The sequence below is a fragment of the Petaurus breviceps genome, unplaced genomic scaffold (genome assembly GCF_028583685.1).
Source record: "Petaurus breviceps papuanus isolate PSGF00001 unplaced genomic scaffold, PetGlider_PUasm1.0 47, whole genome shotgun sequence".
In the NCBI taxonomy this organism is placed as follows: domain Eukaryota; kingdom Metazoa; phylum Chordata; class Mammalia; order Diprotodontia; family Petauridae; genus Petaurus; species Petaurus breviceps.
In genome coordinates this window covers 3,967,109-3,976,592 of record NW_027186349.1, presented here as the reverse complement: position 1 = coordinate 3,976,592, position 9,484 = coordinate 3,967,109, and the positions used below count along the sequence as shown (strand labels likewise).

Below are 9,484 nucleotides of genomic sequence, written 5' to 3'. Positions count from 1 at the left end.
CTTTCTGTTATTCTGCCCTGCTTTATTACAATTACAACAGTGACTGTGCAAAACACCATGCTCAAAACTTAGAAAGATACCAAAAAAAAATGGATAGCATCATCCATTGTCTAGAAAACCTCTTTGTCTTTTTGAGGAAATAAGATATGAACATATTAAAAGATGAAGTAATAATATGAGGCAGTTTATAAATACTCCGTCAAGTAAATACTTTTAGCTCTCCAGAAAAGGGAGAATTAATGTGACCTGGAGCACTGGTAAAAGGTCATAGGAAGGAAGTCTTATTGAAGAATTAGAATTGGGGCAAAATCCTGAGAGTCAGCTACATGGAGTTCATTCTGGGGTAACTGACTAATATACACCACAAACTGGCTTCCTTCTGGACATTTTAAACTCAAGATCCCAAATTCTTTCTGCAACACCTTCCAACCTTTCATATTACTATTGAGATCACCACTGTCCTCCTAGTTCTCCAGACTCACGATTTAGGTGTCAGTCTCAGCTCCTCGCTAATATTACACTCTCCATATCCAATCTTTTTCCAAGGCCTGTTGATTTCATCTTTCAAATATCTCCTGAATACCCTTCCTCTACTCTGATACTGCCATCATCTTTGTTCTAGCTCTCCTCTCCTCACACCCGGATTTTTGTAACAGCCTGTTGCTTTGCCTGCCTGCTACAAGAATTTCCCTTTCTAGTCTATCCTCCATCTAGTAGTTAGTGATTTTTCTAAAACAGAAGTCTAACCATGTCAATTTATGTCCCAACTAAAATTCCCCCTGCTACAAGTGACATTTCCCAATCTCTCAATTCTAATACCTCATGGTGTTAATTATTACATATATATTCTGTTTGTAGCTTGTTTTTGTCCATAGGTACTTGAATATTTCCTCCTGTATTAGATTATGAGCTCCTTGATAGTAGGAAGTGTCTTTTACTTTCCTTATTATTCCCAGTGCATAGCACAGTGCTTGGAACATAGTAGGCACATAGTAATGTTTATTGAGTGACTGACTGAACAGTAAAATAGCCAACAATTATAACAGAGATTGTCTTGAAGAAGAGAGAAAGATAATATAGGATTGGGGCAAACTATGGACAATATTGAAAGCTAATCAAAAGTATATGAAGTTTATTCTATAGGAAGTGGGGGGCTTAGCAATTAAAGGTTTTGGAGAGAGAGTAACTTGATCAAATCAGTGTTTTTGAAATTTTAGAGTGGTGTTTTAAAAGGCAGAATGAAAGAGAAGTGATTTTAAGCAATGAGATAAGAGTCATAGGATTATAAATTTAGAGCTGGAAATGTCTTTGGGATTATCTAATCCAAACACTTCATTTTAAAAATTCAAAAAGTGAAACCTAGAGAGTCTGCCTTCATCAAAATCACCAAGGTAGTTTTTTCCTCATCTGAAAAATGGGGATAATAGTAGCACTAAACCCACTGGGTTATTGTGAGGAGCAAATATGAAGAACAAACCTAAGTTGCTCTATAAATATCAGATAGTGTTGGGAAAATTTAGGTAAGACATGGTTCCTGCCTTCAGATATCTCACAGTCTGACTGTGACTAGGAAGAAAGTTATTTATGATGTGTAATATTTCCAAAGTGTATTAGAATGCTGCAGGATCAAATGCTATGTAATTTCTGAGGGGCAAAGTCCATACTAACAGATTCAGATAAAGCTTTATTTTAAAAAATGGTGTTTGAAATAATATTTAAAAGATGAAATCAGCATAGGAAAGGGAGGACAAAATAGGCATAGTGAGATGGAGGCAAGATTTTGTGGCCCAGTTGTAGGTAAAGAGCAATCCAATTTGACTGGAGTGTAATAGCATACACATCATAAAATCATACGAGCTAAGTATGGAAGGCATTGATGTTATCAGATTTTCCAGGGTTTTGAGCACATAACGGAGTTTGATATTTATTTGGTAGTCAAGTGAGAGCCACTGAAGATTTTTTGAGCCAAAGATATGAGATCAGATCTATGTGTAAGAAAGATTGTGGTGCCATGTGCATGAAAGATTGTAGGGAAGAGACGGTAGAAGCATGAAACAGGATTTGTTATCGGTTACAGTTAAACTAGGGATATCGTCTCAGGTAATCTGTTTTTGTGACACAGAGGTGAAGACAGTAATCATAAAAGGTGATAGATAGAGCTGCCACAGAATTCAGTCAGTGCCAGATTTTGGTTCTACCCCACAATTCAGTTTATGTGCTTCCTTTTCTTGTTGTTGTTTATTTTCCTCAATACTGTTTGATTGGGTGGAGGTGGGGAAGATGTATGTGTGTGTGTTTTTCTCTGTTAAAATTTTAAGATATCTGGAGAAATGCAAAAAGTTGAAAATATGATCATACCTTGTACCACATTATCCAGGTCCTGCCATATGCCTTTTTGTTTTGACAAGCAATTTCATGTCATAGTTCAGAGTAGTCACAAATTCAATTAGTAGAATGATTATAGATGAAACATATGTAATCATTGACCAAATCAAATTTTACCAGCATGAAGAGTATCTAAAAATAACACTACATGTGTTAAATGCTGAGATAAGGTCTCCCCAAGTTCAAATCTTAGAACTGTTACAAACAATGCTGACCTACTCATTGGAGAATCAGGGCAAAATTTATGAAAGGGGTATGCGCTTCCTAAAATGAGAAATGAAAATCAAAGAACCACTGTGGTAACAATATGAAGCTGATTTAGTATAATAAGGACTTGTATATCTGGAAAAGAAAAAGCCTGGTTAGGATCAGGAATAATAGATGGGCAGCTGATTCTTGCCTTAGTATGCATAACATATTAAAGGAATCAATGGTGGAACTCTAGCCTGTTGGATAAACCCTCTATTGAGGGATCACATAAAAATGGATAGAAAAATTATGCAAGATGAGGAGGAGTGGAATGATTGTAAGCTGGACCAGCAGAGGGAGTTCTCATATCAATTTAAGTTTAGATCATCCAAATGCAAAAATATATTCGAGTCTCCCCACAGACAAATCAACTCAATTCAATACAACAGATACCTTCCATTTTTACTATTCTTTTTAAATCATCCTGGACATTATAGTATTCAATAATACAATTTACAGATAACAGTGAGAGTTGCCACACTAGTTTCTTTTTGTTATCTGATGATATACTATGTTACCCTATCAAATTAACCAGTTTATCTTCAAAACTAAACATGTCTCAGGAATTATCTTGCTCATGTGATACTGAGAAAGCTCACCGTTGCTCCAGTCAGAAAACACAAAGATTGAAACTGGTTCAGACAAAAGCTAGTTGTACAATTTTGGAGAAATGAATTAATTACTCTGTACTTCAGTTTCCGCATCTGTTACATGAAGATAATGATATTGTATTGCATACCTCTCTGAGTTCTACAAGGAAAGCACTATGTAAAACTTAAGATGCTCTACTAATTTGAAATACGAACCTTGAGTATTTCTTTAGGTATGATTTTCTTTAAAAATTATAAATATTTCTCTTACAGGTAGACATATATCCTAGTCCTATGCAAAACTGTGAAATGCATGGTTGAATTTTGCCTTCTTTTGCCTTCCTCTTTAGTTGTGTTTCTTTTTTCCATTGTTTATCCACTAATTCTGTTCCTCATCAACCCAGTCAACAAGTGCTTTCCCTTCTTGTTTTGTTAGTTGTCCTGTTAGCAGAGGAGTATTTTTTTCAGTGAATACTTCTACATACTGACCTACCACATTAAAATGATATTGTGAAGAACATTAATCTATGGTTGCTGTTAGGACTATTTATATTTTAAAAGAGGACAATCAGGTGAGGAAACAAAAGGAAGAATTCTCTCAGTGGGTAATTTTAGAAACTATTCTGAGACTGGGCCAAGCCTGTGTCAGTATCCCAGGGAAAATGGTGCTTCTTCTAGAAGGAAAATCATGTGATTACAAGGAGAAAAATGCTCCCTGCTTCTCTTACTCATTTCTAGCGATCTGTCTGTGTTCCTGAGGACATGATTGTGATGATTCTTACACTTAATCGATCATACTGCAGGTTAGAATCAATTATGCTTCATTGTTGTTTTATTCTATCTTATCTTTTATACCTCTAAGGTGGGAAGAAGCCTAAAAAGCATCTCAGAAGTTGATTGGGCAAAGAGAATCAGTGCAAAGAACACTGACTTTGGAGTCCTGAGGGGCTGAGTAAACAAATCAGACGATATATATATATATATGTATACACACACTACATATATGTCAGATGATATATATGCATATACATATACACATGTGTGTATGTGTACATATACATACATACATACATTAGTGTCCAAACCCTTCCATTTTACAAACTCAGTTTTTGAAGTTCAGAGAGCTTGAATGATTTGTCCAAGCCTGCAAAGAAAGGAAATGGCAGAGCTAAGATTTGACCCCAGCTCCTTAATCTCTAAATCTACGTCAGTTTCCACTGTACCTGACAATTTTCATATTCAGATGATCAAACTCTGATGGCATTACAGGTGAAATGACTTTTTAAAGATTATGGAACTGTCAACAAATCTAGTATTTGTACTATTTTATGTCCTCATGATTATTGCTTTCTTGATAAGATAAATCCTTTAAGAATGTATTTTTTTTGTTGAAATGATTTTAAAAATGAATGTACTAGAATTAACATGTTGATCAGCTCTTCTCTGACCGAAACAGCCTCCTATCTTTCCTCAAAAAGTTCCACATTCTCTCTTCTCAGGGTACATGTCAAGTAAGCAGTAGAATCAAACTTCCATCAAAAGAAGATTCTTCACCACTTTTCTTTGTCTGCTTTCTATTAATTCTTTCTCTTCTAATCTTTCACCCTGGGGTAAACCCTTGCCACTGCTGCAGGAGAAGTAAGGAATGACTGTCATAAAGGAAGTTTAAGTTCCTCTATCTTAGCAGTGGTATCCTCAATTCTCCTGACCATTCACCCTACTACACAAAATATAGTTTCCTAAAGGAAACTACAAAAGTTTCTCCTTTTTCACTTTTATATAAGTTTCATTAAAGAAAAAAATGTGTAGAATGATTGATATGCCTTAGGTAGAGTCACATTATCAAGTTCCTGGAGCAGACAAATGGTACAGCAATGTTGGAAATTGTTGAAATGTATGCCATTACTAAGAAAGTCTGCAGGATATTACAGTGCGCATTACTCAGAGGGCTGCTCTGATGAAGGAATAGAATCAATGTATTCAGAACCTGTTCCTGTATCACTCTCTGTATGTGCCTATTTGTGTGTGTGTGTCTTGCTTTGTAAGCTTCAAATTTTGTAGGATGAACATGCATTTTAATTAAATAGGTTGATTCATACAACTCAGGCCATTGATATTAAGGCAATCCTATTATTTCCACTTCTTTCGTTTCTTATTTGAACAGAGAGCATTCATTTTCAGTAACCTGTTCTCTTTTCAAAGAATACTATATGCCAGAAAACTAATTCACTCTCCAGTTCAAAGATGTTTACAAATGAATGTGCAAAGGATGTTTCTCCTTTAGGAATTATTTTTCCATTACACTCTTCTTATAATGTATTATCAAATGTAATATCAAATAAATATCAAATTTGTGTTTATTGCTACTATTAAAGATCTAACACTGTGCATCTACAAGTAATACTATGAAAATAAGTAATTTTCAAAGTATCAGGAATATTATTAGCAGACTTTTCAATAACTACTTATACTAAAATCCATACATTCTTGATGGTCTTTATTGTTTCTGTTTTGAAAAAGAAAAAGCTAAGTCTAAAATCACTTGTATTTTTTTAAGGGAAAAAGACAGTATCAGAGGATCATGTAGTTGCCCAATGTAGTCTGCTATGAGAATAACATAGTAAGAAAGAGCCCCCTAACGGCTCAGTTATCTCAGGAAATAAAATAGATTTTTCTCCCTCTGAGTTTTGATCTTGCAGAGTTGTGAGATGAGTAATCAGGAAAGACAAGTGATGCTATTTCATTAAAAGCAAGCTTGAATGAAAGGCCATCTTTAGTTATGCTCAAAATACAGAGAAAAGGAAAAAAAAATCCCAAATCTAACAGCTTGAAGAAAGGAGGAAATGGTTTAAATGAAAAACTAAACATTTAAACTCAGATGTGATAAATACTTAACCTTCTAACTCACTGCTACTATATATATAACCCTTCTGGAATTTGGCACAGATTTTAGTCTCTAGCAAGAGCAGTAGCTATAGCATTCATAAAAAAATAATGATTTTATGATTTTTTTTATCTAGTAAGGAATTTAGAAGTAAAAGCTATAAAGTGTATAAAAAGAGAGGGAGTGGAGCAGAGTAGGAAAGAGTGAATGCACATCACACAATGTGTGCAATTATGCAATTATTAAAAGCATAAAAGATAGGGTGTCTATGTCGATGAGATATAAAAGCAAAAGTATACTTAAGTGGGTTCATTTTTCAAAACTTCATTTGTTAATGCAAAAATGTCATCCTTTGTAATGTAAAATCTTCAAATATTTAACCCTATATACCTGTTTAAAGGAATGTCACAAAATCATGTACTTTGCTAAGAAGATGATAAAAGTAAGTTTTAGGCAATATTTGAATATAAGAAGTGTTTAAAAAACTTTGTGTTGCAAGCTAAAAATGTTAAATAACAATAGATGAAGCAATTAAATCTATCTCATTATCCCTATGAGAAGATTAATGTCTCAGTGAAGTTGAAATTATTAAAATATATTAGGTATTGACTCCACACTGATATACATACATATAATACATACACACACATACACACATCATTTACAAAGAAATCATTATGGAAAATCCAAAAGAGAATTCTACATATACATAGGAATGGAGTACAGGAATATTACAAGTATTGCCCACTTTTCATGGCTAAATATGTGCCTTCTAATTTTCCCCATATGACAAAGAACAGAAAAATGAACAGGGAACATTGTGGTAGGAGCATTTGTTTTAAACAACATGTGAAAGTACATAGTTTCAATTAACTCAAAGAACACATCCCTGTCTCTTTTAGTGAATACTACCAATCTGAACTCTGTAGGCACCCAGGCTGCAACATAATTCAATTATTTCTAGATCTTGGGGTTAAATGAAAATTTTAAAGCAGACATTGGTAAGCAGACCCATCATAGTGGTAGTGGGATTTTTAGCATTGTTGTCTTGTCCTATTTGGAAGATTAAGGAAATGTCCCAAACATTTTCATTCATGAGCACATAGCTCTACACAGTTACAATTTGCCTGGAGTGTAGGGAGGTTATCGACTAGGGGGAGAGAGAATCACTTTATAAAACATCCCTCATGCCACATCAGTGACTACCACTAGGGCTGTCTAACTAATGGAACAGTCCATCAAAAGTTGCACCTACTTATGAATACCAGCTATTTTTCCCCTAATTAAAGCAGTGATGCAAGGAACAACACTCAGAAGAGAACAAACCAACTTGCTTCAATAGTAAGAATTCTTTCCTCGTGAATAAAAAAGCAGAAAAAGCAAACACTGACGTTAAGTGTATTACAAATCATCACAGCTCCTGCAGGCATGAGAGAAATCCCTTTTGTCTGGAAGCACAAGGCTGTCTTTTTAGCAATTGACTCTTGTCACCTGTAAACCTGAAGTCAATCAACTCTGTGACTGCTGCATTGCCCAAAGCCGATTATTCCTATTGAGATCTAATACCTTCTACAGACATAATGAAATCTCTTCCCATCCCCTCCACGATCCAAGATGAGACTGTAGTATGTGAAAAGTTTACCAATATCAAGAGACCCTTTAAGAAACAAGTGTCATTGTTACGTCAAAACAATCAACTTGATGGACTGCAATAGCTCCAGAGAGCAAATATAGAATAGCCTTGCAACCCTCTGTCTGTTTTGGTCCTCGAATGAAAGCTTTACTCTCATTATCATAATTATAATATGATGGCCATCTAATGCCACATTATTTAAGACAGATAATTTTTATGCTTAAGACTGCAGTCAAAAGACATCATACTTAAGACACACACACACACACACATACAACTCCTGACAATCACAGAGAAGTATGTGCCATCCTTTATACCTGTGGGTATATATAGTAAGTGATTAATGCAATAAAATTTGGCAAAACACTATTATGCACAAAGTTGCTTAGTATTTGGGGGATGTTTATATTGAAATATTTCATGAGTTAGAAAAATGTCACTTTTATAATTACCCTATTTTCCTATAATGTGCTTTTTCCTCAAAGTCCAATTCAGGAATCTCGTACCACTACATTATCTTCTGCCCTGGATATGCAAACTGTTAAAAATGGAAAAGACTTATGTACAGACTCTCAGGAAAACATTGGCACTCATGTATACATATGGGGATCTATAGATATAACCAATACCTAGAGATTTTGGAAACATGCAAGGCAAGACAAGGATACATTTTCTTTGAATGACTTGAAAAAAGCCAGATAGACAAAAACATAATTTCCTTACCTGGAGGCTCAAACCGTATATTTTCAATGCTGGGACTTGGAAAGGTTAGAATGGGAGTTTGAAATATGTACATATATTTTGTTCACGATAAAACCACTTCCTCAAAGATATAGGAGTAAGGTGAACTATTCCAAGATTCAGTCTGTTTTCTCTTGCAGGGACTCAGAGCTCACATCCTCTTGCAAGGTAGCTCAATAACTTGTTCACTGTGAGAGCTGGGTATCAGAATTCTCAGGCACCAGCAGTTCCATACTGATGCTGTAGTCTGCAGACAGCCTGCCTTCTTTCTGCCTTCTCTCTCTCTCTCTCTCTCTCTCTCTCGCCCCCTCTCCTTCTCCCTCTCTCTTTCCTTCTCTCCCCTCTCTGTTTCCTTCTCTTTCCCTCTCCCTCCTCCCTCCCTCACCTTGACGTTCACTCAGCTCTGAGCCTGAGCTCTTTCTGCTGCTGTATAATCAATCTAGCCTGTCTGAAGCTAATAGTCCTCTATTTAACCAGCCAATCAATAGCCAGGATTCCACTGCTGGTCCCAAGGGTCTTTTTTCCAGAAGTGGTACAAACAATAAGAGTTTTGCCAGCAGTTTAGCCAAGTATTTTTTTTTTTTCATTATATTATCTTCCTTCAAGATAGGCTGTGAGACATCACAAGCTACAAGCTCTTTAGTATCGGTAGAGCTTTAGGCATTTCTTTTAATTTATCCCTTTCTACACAGCCTGTAGGTTCTTTGGACTGAACATACACCTACCTTCACCTTCCATCAGCATTTCAGTTTTACCGCATAGTAGCAGTATGTTAAAGATCTTTCTGCCCCAATTGAAGTGTGGAAGATAAAATGCAGTAAGCAGAATTCCATGAGCTGACAAGGGCATTTTGCAGGGAGTAGTGATGTCTCCAGTCACATTTTTTACTTCTGTTAATTACAGGACCCTACAATTTATTTTTGCGTGGACAAAAAAAGAGTATACATTCTATGCTGGAAAATAATTCCTCAGTAGTTTTGCTTCTGTTCCTGTAATAAAAAG

General features: G+C 35.4%; 1 protein-coding gene across 1 annotated transcript in view; it reads right to left on the bottom strand.

Moving 5' to 3' along the window:
- CDH18 (cadherin 18) overlaps positions 1 to 8,924 on the bottom strand; it is a 1,599,127-nt gene extending 1,590,203 nt beyond the window's left edge. The window contains exon 1 of the mRNA XM_069101403.1: positions 8,465 to 8,924. The gene's annotated coding sequence lies outside the window, so the exon portion shown is untranslated. The remainder of the gene's footprint in view (positions 1 to 8,464) is intronic.
- Between the last annotated feature and the right edge of the window lie 560 nt (positions 8,925 to 9,484).